This window comes from Peromyscus maniculatus, chromosome 9 (assembly GCF_049852395.1).
Source record: "Peromyscus maniculatus bairdii isolate BWxNUB_F1_BW_parent chromosome 9, HU_Pman_BW_mat_3.1, whole genome shotgun sequence".
In the NCBI taxonomy this organism is placed as follows: Eukaryota; Metazoa; Chordata; class Mammalia; order Rodentia; family Cricetidae; genus Peromyscus; species Peromyscus maniculatus.
Genome location: NC_134860.1, coordinates 75,333,902 through 75,348,085, shown reverse-complemented (window position 1 = coordinate 75,348,085; position 14,184 = coordinate 75,333,902). Strand labels below are relative to the sequence as shown.

At 41.8% G+C, this 14,184-nt stretch overlaps 1 protein-coding gene across 7 annotated transcripts in view; it reads right to left on the bottom strand.

The window, feature by feature from the left end:
- The window catches only part of Enox1 (ecto-NOX disulfide-thiol exchanger 1), a 565,632-nt gene that overhangs the window by 434,935 nt on the left and 116,513 nt on the right, over positions 1 to 14,184 (bottom strand). For 6 of the 7 annotated variants that reach the window (XM_042285220.2, XM_042285223.2, XM_042285221.2 and 3 more), the window contains one exon: positions 12,872 to 12,931. The gene's annotated coding sequence lies outside the window, so the exon portion shown is untranslated. Of the gene's footprint in view, positions 1 to 12,871; positions 12,932 to 14,004; positions 14,130 to 14,184 lie in introns of all 7 variants that reach the window. The other variant, XM_076545410.1, reaches the window with a different exon arrangement.

Genomic DNA, 14,184 nt, shown 5'->3' with positions numbered 1-14,184 from the left:
TGATAGAGAATTCTTGTTGCTCTTCCAGAAGACCCTGGGCACAGTTCCCAGCACCCACATTGGGAGGCTAACAAAGACCTGTAACTCTAGCTTCAGGAGCTCTGACACCCTCTCCTGGCCTTTGCAGGCATGTGCACAGAGAGAGACATAATATATAAGCAAAAAGATCTTTAAAAACATAACGCTATGGTCTAGAGAAGTGGCTCAACAGTTAAGTGTACCTTCTGCTCTTCCGGAGGAGTGGAGTTTGGTTCCCAACACTCACATTGGACATCTCACAACCTTATGTAACGCTAGCTCCAGGAAATCCGAACCTCTAAACTTCCGGCTTCCATGTGCACATATTCATATTCACACACACACACACACACACACACACACACACACACACACACACACAATGCACACATACACACAAACCTACAAATAATTTTTTTTAATAATTTTTAAAAAGAACAGCTTTTCTAGAATAAGAATTACATTTGTGGAGGACAGGCTATGGAAATGTTTCTGGTAGCTGAACACATGCTCACACATGTCACTCTGGGGCTGTATTCTTGTGTGTTTACCCTATGAATTTCCTATGGATGCTACACTTAACAAATGACATGGCCCTCCATCTAGAGCCTCAAATTACAGTTTGGACTGCCTGCTCTAATGACGCAAATGGCTGGGTCTAGCTTAGGCGAGCAAGCTCATGGCTGAACGCCATGCCAAGCACTCCCTCTGTCTTTGTCCTTGGACTCTCCATGAAGCAGCTCCAGGTATTTGCTTAGGCAGCTCTGCCCCTCTCCGTCTGCGGGCCATCAGGGAATGCCCACCTACACAGCTGCATCTGATGACTGGTGTGCACAGGTGCTTCGCAGACCCTTCCTTCCCTGACCTCTGACCTTATCACACTCCTTTATTGGTTGAGGTCAGGGGGAATCTTCTGGGAGCAGGCGAAGATGAAGGGTTGGGAAGGCATCCCTAAGGGAACTGATTCAGTCAGCTTCTGTCTTTGCAAACTGTCCTCTTGTCACAACTGGAAAGAGAGGTTGTCTATTCCAGAAGGCGTTTGGATATTTCTTGGATAATCCTTTGGCTATCTTAGGTTTTTTCTACTTTAAAATGTAATTAGTTACTTTTAGACTTGTAGATAGAGTATTCTCCAAGACAGCAATGCTTATCTGTAATTTATCAGCTGTCACATCACTCCTGTCACCAAGTCCAACCTGTCTCCCTATAGCCCATCTTCTCCTGAAATCAGCTGTCTCCTCCTCTAATTTTTTGTTTACAGTCCACAGTGTTACCCCAAAATGTCATTTTGATCATGTCATTTACCTTCAAATGCTCCAAATGTTTCTCTTTAAATTAAATTTCCACCTGAAATATGCAAGCCTACCCTCCCCTTTTCGACTGCGCCCACCCTCCCCCCACTCCCCATGCCTGCTGTACCCATTCTACTTGCCACATGATGGGGAAGCACTAGCTCCCATTCTGTAGCTAGCTCTATGTCCATGCTGGCCTCTGAGTCTCCACCCAGAACAGAGCTCCTGTAAGATCACAAATGACACCCCTTCATTTGTCACTGGGAAAGTTCAAGGGTTGGTAACTGTCCTGGATCCCACCTTCAAATAACTAGCTTACCATGGTTTTCCACTTTTCCTGGTTCAGATCATTTTGGGCTCATGTCCAGCAAGTCCTGATGCAAAATGATAGTAACTAGCTGAAAAATCACTATCCTGACCTCATCGGCAAGCATCTCTATTTTTACCTTTTCCCATAATGATGTCTCAAATAAGAAACCTCTCAAAATTTTAAACTTCTTGGCAAATTCTCTTATAATATAACCCTAAGGAAGCCAGTGTTAGGCATACATATCAGAATATACTTCTCATTATGATGTATGCACACGTTACATATAGTTATGGAGATATATTTGGTAAAGTGTTTTTAATATTTAATAGGCATTAAATAGGTAAAATAATGCCTACTCCATATGGAGCAGCAAGAAGCCATTCTAGAACTTTTTGCAAGCATTTGCAATTGTAATCAGTAATGCAAGCAGGAAGAATATCAACGTTGCTCAATCACCACTGGTAAAAATGTAAATTTTTTTAAAAATTAAGACTTTAAAGTTCACCTGACTTAATCTTCTGCTAATGCAAGCGAGGGCTATTTCCCAGGATTCTGAGTGATTTAACATCATCAAGACATGTCAGAGATTCCTCCAAATTATTCAGTGCGTACCACGCGTTATGCTGAGCCTCTCAGGAGATGAAGCAGGGTGAAGCCAAGCGCATGTTTGAAGAACAAAGGGGAAAATGAAGCACAGAGACCTCGAGCTAAAAGCACAACACCCCTGTGAGGATTCTAAGGACATAGCAGAAGCCTGGAAAATGAGAACAAATCAGCAGCCATTAGCTGAGCACCAAATTAAAGCACCATTGTTTCCAGTGTCTGCGCCGAATATGAAGGGCGCCGATCGGGCAGTGCTCACAGTCCCTTCCACACGGCGTTCCCCGTGCGCAGGCCCAATGGCTCCTCTCCCTTCACAGCTAATGGACTTCCAGAGTGGCTGCGGGTGCTCCCACCACCTTCCCTCAGGCGACACCACAGAGGCAGCTGGAAGGCTTTCAGAGAAGTCAGAAATACAAGCTACGGTTCTCAAACTTCAACGTCTCATCTGGCTTTTATTAAAAGATGAAGTTCGCCACCTTTAGAATTAACGTTATCTGATTTGTCATATTCCTGGGTCTCAAATACGTTTTTTCCACTGAGTATAATTTACTTTTAACTCATAATTCTTCATGGGGAAATTCAACTGGCTTTGGACTTCATCGAATTACCGGAGTATCGCATTGGGTTAGCAAAGAAAAAGACAGACTGTCAAATTTTTAATTATAATTTTAACTGTTGAAGAATTTGGAACAGCAGTGAGATAATTTGATTTTTTTTTCTAAATTACTGCTTGTGTAGTGTTTCACTAACACTGACTGTGTCAGTAGGGTTTATGACACTCTGACAAAATATCTCTCATAACTGACTTAAGAATTTGTCATTCGAGTTGTCCCTGGAGCCTTGGGCCTGTTGCATCACGGTACACCATGGTAGGAACAGATGGCAGAGACGGTCCGTTCACCTCAGAGTGGCCAGAAGGCAGAAAGAGAAGATTAAAGGGTCCCAATATCCTTTAAAGCTAAGCCCCCAATTACTGCCCACCAGATACTGCCCATGTCTTAAAGGCTCTGTCACCCCTCCAATAAAGGCACTGCCTTAGGATGTAATCTTCAATACATTTACAAGCCAAATCACAACAGCAACTAATAAATAAATATCTGACAGAGAATCACTAAAGTCTTGGTCAAAAAAGTGTGTTTGAAAATGTATATTCATCAACAAGCTTATGTTAAAATTCTGAAAAGAGGGCTGGTAATACAAGCCAGAGTGTAAAGGTGATTGCTGCCAAGTCTGACAATCTGAGTTCAATTCCCAGGACCCACACAATGGAAGGAAAGATCTGACTACTGCTGTGGGATATTTGTACACTGTGTGAAGGTGAGTTGCTGTGATTGGTGTAATAAAAAGCTGAACAGCCAATAGCTAGGCAGGAGGTACAGGTGGGATTTCCAGGGAGGGAAAGGAAGAGGAGGAGGAATCTAGGTACACAGAAGATACCAGGAGACACAGAAAGAAAACAGGAGGTGCAAGATGGAAAAGAGGTAACATCACGAGATAGAAGGTAGATTAATAGAAATGGGTTAATTTAAGTTATAAGAGCTTGTTAGGAACAAGCCTAAGCTATAAGCTATACTTTCATAATTAATAAGTCTCCATGTCATTTGGGGGAGTTGGCTGGTGGGACAGAAAAAAACTCATTACAGACTCCTCCAAGTTGTCTTCTGACTTCCACAAGCACACCACAAGAAGTGCATGCCATGCTCACATGTACAAATATGTACACAATACAAAAATTCAGGTTTAAATGTAATAATTTTTTAAAATATGAATAGACTATTTTTGGAAGTCTTAGGATTGCACCACACTTGGATTCTATGCCCACACTTAAGTCACAGAGCTCTAGAGAGACTACTGGTGTCAAGCCATACCGTATCCCATGACTTTATATTTTTTTCTGCCTTACATTGGGTCTTAGAGCTAATCACTGTGCTCTCTGAGTGGTTTCCCATGAATTTATTATGTTTCCTCCAAATCCTCTCCAACTCTTTAGGCCTCCTTTCTCAGCCTTGCCATCATCAAAGTCTCCCCTGAACCTCTCTACCCTCTACCATTTAGATCAGTTGATGCCAACACCCATCACTTGGCTGTGCCTTCAGATGTCTCTGTCTTCACCTTGGCTATTTTTTTTCCCCATCGGGCTTTCATCTCGTGCCATTTTTGAGACCCCGGGTCTTGCTTATTAGCGGATTTTGCCATTTACTGGAACACAATCTAGATTTATAAAGTTTCACAATTACATGATTTTTCTCTTTTGACCCCAAACTTCCTACATTTAGTTGTAGGTTGCAGGAAATGCTGAATTTCCCTCAGATAGTTTTCAGTGCTTTGACCCACATTCTCTCCCTCTGATGCTTCTATTTTTGGATACTGGACCTCAGGAACAGATCCTATCAGCTATTTATTTATTTATTTATTTATTTATTTATTTATTTATTTATTTATTTATTTATTTATTTATTTATTTATTTTATTATCTTCTATATTTAACTCACTATCTAGGAAATTCTTATGGCATTATCTTTAATCTTTATAAATTCTGTGTAGTCAATAGCTGTGAAATCTTGTTTTATCGCTCTAGAGGTTTTCTGTTTGAGTTTGTTTTTTTTTTTTTTTTTTTCAGAAGACTATTTCCTACAAAGTTCTCTTTTCTCTAAGTTTGCTTGTTCTGAGTACATGCTCTAGCTTCGGCCTATCAGGATAGTTTTCCTTAAAGTCCAGTGATCCTTGGTCATCTGCTGATATAAAAGGGTGGAGAACCAGAAACTGAACAGCAAGTCTGTGGCTCAGGAGGATTCTTGATTCTTAGGTGTGAGCTTCTGCAGAGGTTTTCAATCCAAAACTGGGATACTGTCCTCTGTTCTCCTCTGCCCGATTCAAAGTCCACTCTCTCAGCCCTTAAGTCATCACCCCATTCAGATCCATTCCAGCTTCAAAAATGAGGTAGCTGCTGACTCATGTTTTCAAGAAAAATCCCTCAAAAGTCATTTCAATTATGCTTCCGAAGGATCAGGAATAACATATGTATTCATCTTTTTTTGGGGGGGAGGTACCACTTTTTAATTTTTTTTTTCCTTTTATTGAAAATAGATTTTTTTTCCCCACCACATAATATATCTTGATTAAAGTTTCACCTTCCAGTTACTCCCCACCTCCCCTCCCATCTGGATCCATCCCCTTTCTGTCCTTCATTAGAAAACAAGTGAGTTTCTAAGGAATAAAAATAAAATAAAATTAGAAGAAAAAAAAATTAACACATCCGAATAGGACAGAACTAACCAAGAGAAGGAAAAGAGCCCAAAGGAAGGCACAAGAAACAGAGAGCCACCCACTCACACACTCGGTGTTCCTACTGACTCCCCTGAGAGGACAGACACCACAGAGGCAGCAAGAAAGCATTCAGTGCAGTCAGAAATGCAAGCTACAGCTCTCTAGCTTCAACTTCTCATCTGGCTTTTATTAAAAGATGAAGTTCGCTATCTATAGATTTATTGTTGTTTTATTTGTCATAACCCTGGGTCTCATCCATATTTATCTTTAATCTTAAACCTCTCAATCAGTGTTTAGCCTCTGGCATTGAGAATCCTTGAACACTGAGATTATACAATTTGTTTTCAACATTAGGATAAGATCCAATGTTTAGGGGTAACAGACTGGGACATCTGGGTGAAACTCGATTTGGTACCTGAATGTTCTTATGTAATAGTGTGGTGATATTTTATTTATGCATCACAGTAAAGCTTATCTGAGGATCTGAGGAAAAAGCCAGCCACTATAGTAAACATAAGAAGGCAGGCTATGGTAGTATATGCCTATTTAATGCTATTTAATCCTAGCATTGGGGAGGCAGAGATTCATCCGGATCTCTGTGAGTTCAAGGCCACATTGGGAACAGAGCCAGGTGTGGTGGCACATGCCTTTAAATTCCAACACTAGTTAACCATAGAGGTCTGGGTGTCTGTACAGACAGACAGGAAGTGACAGAGCTGGACAGGAAGAGTAAAGTGATGCAGCTGGGCGGAGAGAGGAAGTGAGATGACAGGGACAGAAAGGATACAGGCGTGGGTGGGTATACAGGAAGTAGCTCTCTTGGGCTGAGGATCTCCAAGTGGTAAGAACATGGCTGCCTCTTTCTGCTTCCCTGACCTTTCAGTTTTTACCCCAATATCTAGCTCTGGGATTTTTTTATTAATAAGACCATTTAGCAATTCATCTTACATAACAGTATGTTCCATTGCCCTAACAATGCACTGTTCATTGTGGGAAATAAGAACATATCCTCAAAGGGAGAGCAGTACTTTGCATTGATCATCGGCCTAAAAGAGGACATTCAGAGCAAACTCCAGCAGACAAGACAATGGGATGGGAAGAGCCAATGCAACGGAGGAAAGAAGGGTTTCGATTCAATTTTGAAAACCTGGGCTCCAGACATTTCTCTGCAGAGGTTGCACTATGTACAACAGAGTATGATTAATTGATTGAGGAATATATACATCGGGGCTCTTCACATAAGAAAGAAAACCCTTCTGCACATAACACAGCTGCGTTGAGTGTCTTAAGATTCTCCATTTCTCACCAAAGCGGATCACCAAGATGTTGAAACATTTTGTAAACACTTTAGTTCCCTACAATCCTATGAAAGGAGAAAGGAAACTTCTTACTTGAGTGATGTTCAGATTTTAAAGTTATACATTTATGGAGATTGAAAATATAACGGTTTTTGAAATATTTGCAGGTTTAAAAAAAAAAAAAACCTTCTGTATTGTGCACCTGCAACTCTCCAGGCCCAGGACCACTCATCCCACTAAAATGACTTTCTAACAGTGTGGATAAAACCAACAAAAACCTCACTACTGCCTAAAGGAGAACTGGCTTTAATTATATGTATGTAAGTGCACACATGCTTGTATATATGTAGAAGGATTTTAAGTAGAACCACAGACTTATCCAAAGTGCAGTGATACAATGAAAAGCAAATCTGTTACCCCCGGAGGGGCAGAAACTGGTGGAGGTTAATAATAAGGAGTGGCAGAAATCTTAATGAACTGCCATAGGGAATGCATTCTAAAACATAAGCCCAGAGCCCGGAAGACAGGAAGAAAATACTGATGTTACATACATAGGGAGTTTTGTCACTAAAGTAATATTCCAAAATGTAAAATCTTTTAGTGAAACATAGTTATGACAGTCAGGATTTCCAAAAAGCCACTTAGGACACAGAATGACCCAGAGATACAAGGTCACCAAAGCTGGCCTGGCCTGCTGACAGAAGGTGAGAGAACTCATCTCAGTGAAAGAATCAATGAAGTTGAGTAATCTGCCTTTACAGATACAGGCTGTCGAGCCAACAGAACATGGGGGAAATTCACACTAACAAAGGGACTTGCACCAGTTCACTTTTAAATCCCTGTTAGCCTTCCATCAACTCAAGAAATGTTTACTGAGATCTACTATGATTAAGGCACATAGTCTTGTCTCATCATTTGTTTCATTATGTTATAAACTAATGCAAAAAAAAAACCCCAGTTAATTGATTTCACAGACTGATTGATGCTCTTCCTTAAGAAAAACAGATTGATTTTTTTATAGACAGCAATGTTCATTCTTCCATTGTGTCTTTTTTCGATGCACACAGTCCAATCGACTTTAGAGCCAACTCAATGCAAAATCAGAAGAAAAGCACTAAGGGAACAAGGTCCATTAGGCCCAATATTGCCTCAATTACTTTAATTCCATTATTCCTGTTCATATTACTTCTTTAATCAATATCTCTTTGCAGTTACTCATGTTTACCCTTTTCAAAATCTCAAGTAATAGGATTATGGTCTTTTGAGCTCAGTAGCAACACAGTTTCATAAATATATTTTTGAATTTGTGATTGTCTCCGGGACTGTAACTGAGAAGACTTAAATTGAATCAAGTTTTCCAGAGGTCATTTCATGTAATAATTTTAATGCAATGTAGGTGCTTTTGCCTGTTGGGCCATTTGTCACTCAGTGTCAGAGACAATTACATGTGGCCTAATGGCTGAGTGTGTCCTCTTCCCATGTCTAAACCTTAGGGTAGTTCATCCGATTTCCCCTTAAACCTGACATCCTTTCTGTACTATGTCTGCCTTTTGCTCAAGGCAATTCTTCCACCTCCACTGACAGTCTTCCATGAGAGAGTTCCATATGGATAGCATATTAACACTTGCATCTCCCCATGACAACTAATCAATCACAGTAAGAGCCTCCCAAATTATAGAAACTCTGTTTAGCTCCATTCTCTGGAAAAGCATTGGTGCAATGTCTGTTAAACTCAAGAAGCTGCCCTTTTGACATAGACAGGCTACATGAAAGACATCAAGCCCTTCCCTTCAGTGTGTGGGTATCTTACTGAGCATTTGTAAAAATAGCTTGTGACTCAAAGAAGCCTACGAAAATTTTGATTGAGAAGTCATCGGAAGTTATCCTGGAGTTCAGAAGAGGTTAAAAAAAGATCAGTCAGGAGAAAAGTTTCCATTAAAAATATATATATATATATATATATATGTATGTATGTGTATATATGTATGTATGTGTATATATATATATATATATATATATATATATATATATATATATATATCACAGGTAGTCTTGAAGGACAGGAGGATTTGGGAAATGGAAGCAGAGAGACAAAAGTAGGAAATGATGTATGAGAAATAAAATGGACAAGTCTCACTGAGTACACAACTTAATGGAGTGAGTAAGGGTTTGAGGAGGCCTGGCTTTCCTTTAGAAGCAATGAGTTGAGAGTCATGAAGAAAGAGGATATATGCCCTTATGAACCGTCAGTCTGCTTGCAATGTGCAGGATGCATGGGCGGCAACTGCTGTGCACATGAGATAGAAAGGCCGCTCAGCTGTGTGCAAAAGAACCAGCAAGGTCCACTTCCCACCTTCTTATAAAGTGCCTCATCCGATCTCACTCCCTCTTTCCACTGTATACTCCAGGAATATCCTGTCAACATGCAGTACATAGCACACCCAGCTCCCTGCAGCCCCATCTCCTCTCCTCTGGAATGGTTTTTATTCCATGGTGCTCAACTACATGGCAGCATCTTTTCTATTCTCCCAATCTCCACCTCTTTACGATCTTCTCCATAAAAACATTCCCTATCTCCCTCAAGCCAGTTTTACTGTCCTGCTTCCTGTTTGAAAGACATGTGAAGTATCTGGCTGAATTACACCAGTGGCTTTTGCATGACTGTCCATCAGCATCAGAATGATAATATGCTTAACATTTTCTCCCAGAGCAATTTCTGGTACATGGCAGAAAGGCAATGCACAAATGAATGAAGGAACTAATAAGCAAGCAAAGGGGGGAGTGAGAAAAACCTAGAAAAGGAAGAGTAGAGGAGGAGGACGAGAGAAGAGGGAGAGGAGGAGGGGGAGGAGAGGAGAAGAAGAGGAAGAGGGAGAGAAGCAGTTGGGGTAAGGGGCTTAAAAACATGAATTACAGGAATTGGCCAACGCCTAGTGCTATCTACATGCAAGAAACAGCAACAGATGACGGAGAACGCAGACTTCTGAGCTCCTCCCTGCCAGGAGCCCTCTGCTCTTCTTCGCTCCCTTTAACTTTCCAGCTCAGGATCACTTGACTCGCAGATTTTAAATGAAACAAAGGGAGTGCCATGGGCGAAAGATGAACCCAGAGAAATCCAACACTTAGGTTCCCATTTTACCTTGTGTGCATTAAAAAAAAAAAAAAAAACCGTCCTAAGAAGGTTTGATAAAGCCTGAGTCAAAACACGATTGTGCCAGGCATAGTGGCAGATGGGATAGAGAGACCCTATCCCCAAAACAGAGGATTTGTTTAAATTAGGATACTCTCTAAATACTATAAATAACCTTTAACAGGTTTAAAACACACACACAAAACTCTACCATGTTAACCATTGACTAAGTGAATACAGGAATGACTTCTCAGGTTTTAAAATCAGAGCTAACAACAAATATTAGCATCCCACGAAAATCCTATGTCCAAGTTCTCAAATATTAGATCAATGAAACTGAAGAATACAGAATGGTAGCAAAGAAAAGATTAGGCAACAAAGATAGCTAAGGTTTAAATGCTAGAGGGGCTTGGGGTTTTGTTTCTGGGATGTTTCCATAACAGAGGAGTATAAGGTCCACACAAAATGACGCAGTTATTAGAATGAGATGTAGTAGATCTTACCGCTACGGTAGTGCACAGCGCAGTCGCTGGCCACCCAGTTCGGCAGACTTTAATGACCAGCGTGTGACTGCTCACTGCGCTCCTCCTGCAGCCACAGACGGTAACCCCACCATCACCCTGACATGATCCTTGCGCAACTACAGCACACTGAACTGTTTTAAAGAAGCCCTACAGACATCCTCAATAGACCAAACAAGGGAAGTGCACATGGAAAGCTCCAGAAGCCCTTAAGTCAAAGGCAGCAGTCTTGAGTGCAACAAAGAAAACAGCTGTGGAGGCATCAAGATGAAGCTGAGCAATCCTCCATGTCATCTGGTGGGATCATGCCGGCACACACCACACGTGTCATAAATAACTGCCATCTGACTTACCAATTTTCTAAGGACAAATATCGGTTGGAAAAAGGCTAGCAATCTTTTGTTCTATTTATAAGCCACCAGCTTAGAAACCAGTGTTACCCACTTGGCCCTGGGGCAGCCTCATCCAGGGAACACGGAAACTCCTGTGGGCTGGGAATGTCCGCACGTAAGTGATTCCAAGGGGCCTACAGGGTAGACTCCCAGGAAGCCCCAGCCTGGCTCTGACCCTCCATCTCTAGACCTTGTCCTTCCATCTCACATCAGCTCCATACAGCACTCATCCTGGGCATAGGAGAACTCACAGGTTTCCTAAACCATCTACTCATTCCAGGCAGAAAACTACCTCCAGCTCTTTATGCTTCTCAGCAGGAGGCTTCCTTTTAGTTCTTTTAGCTATTTTTTTTTTCCCTACAACAGCAGACTTGGAAAGAAAGCACAGAGTTCAGAGGAAGTAAAAATTTCACAAATAAACATCTCTAGGAATAAACAGAGCCATTAAGTTCTACCTGAGGATCAGTGTCTTAATGTCTTACCAATACCCAAATACAAATGCTAAAAAGGTAACTTCTAATAATTTGAGCTAGAGAAGCATAGAAATGGGAGACGATGCCGTGAGGGCAGATCCATCTCAGGATAGCATTTATGAATTAAAGCTAGGAAACAGAACATTAAACTTAATAAGTGCAAAGCAATGCAGCTGGGAAGGAAGAACAGCCCAGCTATGAGTTAAATGGCACCGAACTGGCTGCAAAGATATCTGGAGGTACTGATGGAGGCAGTATGCAAATTGATGGTTCAGCCTGGATGCCAGCAGAGAAGCAAGGACCACTCACAACAGGAGCTGTATATGTATTTTTAAACCCACTTTCTATACAACTTTTAAAAGAGGCATCTTATCTACTTACAGTGTAGTGTAACTTAGACGATACAGACTGGAGGCATTCACTGGAGGTAATGGAATGAAGGAGTGGAATGAAGCCTGCACACCTCTGGTAAGTGCACTTTGCTTTTCCTAATTCAGTCTGACCACGGCCAATGTGGTCTTTCATTCATTCAGTGAATATTAAGACTTGTTAGTGGATACCAAGAGAAGTGCCACTTGGACAGGACTGCGGGTGGATTATGTCCCTCTAACAGATGCAGAGGTCCTAGCTTTCCGGCACATGTGGATATAGCTTGCTTTAGAAATGGGGCCCGCAAGGATGATGAAGTTAAGAGTAGGTCATTGGAATCCCCCCAATGCCCTGTGACACAGAGACAGACAGACATGGAAGGGACATGATGTGACACCTGGGGGAAAGGTGTCATCTGTATGCCAAGGAATGCCTGAGACAACAGAATTTGGAGCTGGACCCTACTCTTCCTCACAACACCAAAAAGAAACCCCAAGGACACCTTGATTGTAGACACACAGCTTCCAAAACTATGAGACAATGACACAGATTCAATCACCAAAGAAATAAGCCCAGTTCATTGTCATGGCCAATACAACTCCTGGTGGGGGCCACTTCTACTCATAGCTTGGTTCAGTTAACCAGACTGCTACATCTGTGTCAGATTTATAAAGGCCATATGAGAAAGAGATGGTTTCTCTCAGTGGAGACCATTAATCCTCTGAAAAGACTGTTAGAAAAGAAATCAACAAAAGTTAATGGAAAACTGATCTTAACGACCTATTTGGGCAGATCAAAGTTGTGAGGTATGGATTTTAACGAAAAGGGCGGGGTGGGGGGATTTAGGACAACTTTAGATGAGAAGACTTAATTTGAAGTCTTCAGTATTTACATTAATGTTGAAAAGAGAGATTTCTGACAAAAAGGAGGAACAGCCATAATTCTACTTTACTCTGTAGAAATTGGTACATGACCTCCTATGACAGTGTTTCTGTTGGTTTCTGAAGGCCCTGCAGATGCTCCTCGTAGGCAAGTCAGTTCACTGAGGCTTCACACTACAGACCCCTGAAACACAGGCATCAATCACTGTGCGAGAGAGCGACCTCAAGCTGTATGATGAAGTCAAGTCAGTCCTCATACAGTGGCCCCCTGACATTAGCCCTGCTTGTCATTTGGGCCACACAAACCATTCCTTTACCTTAGCACGATGAGTTTCTCTCCTCTTTATCAATACACGACCATGCTGGCTGCCAAGGACCTGCAAAACAAAGGCCATCTTGTTAGAAGAAACTCCAAACATCAATTTCCGAGCCAACTGAACACGTGTAAGCAGATGCAAGGTTTCACTTGGAGGAACTTGAGCTGAACATTGCCCCTTCTATGCCCAGCCCATTCCAACTGAACGGCCTTGCAGAAGGGCTCTGCACCATGCTAACCTGGGAACAATCAATAGCTGCTCACCATAAACAGAGCCTTTAAGCTGTCAATCTCTCACAGGATAGTTCTGCTTTAAAGAAGCCCTAGTTGTTAAAGTTTGCTACACTGAGTCCGGTGTTAGGGCTAGGGTCTCACTAGTGCCTAAAGCTGGGGAGGCAGATGCATTATTTATCTTATATATTTCCAACTGGAACTGAGTTAGCTATTTAAGCTTTTTTCTAAGAAAATCTATTGTCCTGCAAACTATAAAATATACTTAGATATTTTCATTGAATAAAACTTGATTTTTTTGGAAAGGGTTTCAGAGCCCTCTTTTTCCGAGCATGGTCTACACTCATCAGCCTGGACTGAGAGTCCACTGGGAGGCATACAGCACCAGACTCTGCAGTTTCACGGGGGCTTCAGCTGGTACCCAGGCAGACTGAAGCCTGAGAAGCCCAGTTTTAAAGGACCCCAAGCATCGTGACTGTGGTTCCTAGGATCCAAGTACGGAGCGCCCCAGATCTGAAGCCCACAATTTCATCACAGGTGTGTGAATCTGAGGACAAATGGTCTCCCAACCCCTCCAAAATCCTTTGCTGCTGACTAAACCCCCTTCCTTTTCCAGAACGCATAGACTAATTGTGAAGGAACATCCAAAAGCTCCTCAGTTATACCCAATATCATCCAAAGAGTCAGAAGAGGGAAAACAGAAATTACAAAATGGCATGGTTGCTCTAACAGGAAGGTATGCACTTAGGTATTCATGCCCACTCGGAAAGTGCCTTGCTCGGCACCAGCTGTCTGAAAGGCATGCTACAGTGAATCCTGTAACAAAAATTAGATCTTCCAGAGGGTATAGTGTGTGGCTTTGTCAGTGCATGTAACGGAACCAGAAACGAAAGAGTCAACTACCTTACTTCAAGAAAATATGGGACTGTGATTTTCTCTTTTTCTTTCAGCGTCTTTGAATATCTGTATGCGTGAGCCATAACCGTGGTAGCCCAGAGGTGTGCTTTCCTCCCTTTTAACTCTCCTACCTGTAGACAAGGAGGAATGGCAGACATCAAATGCAGGAAGCAGCGACTCAGAAGT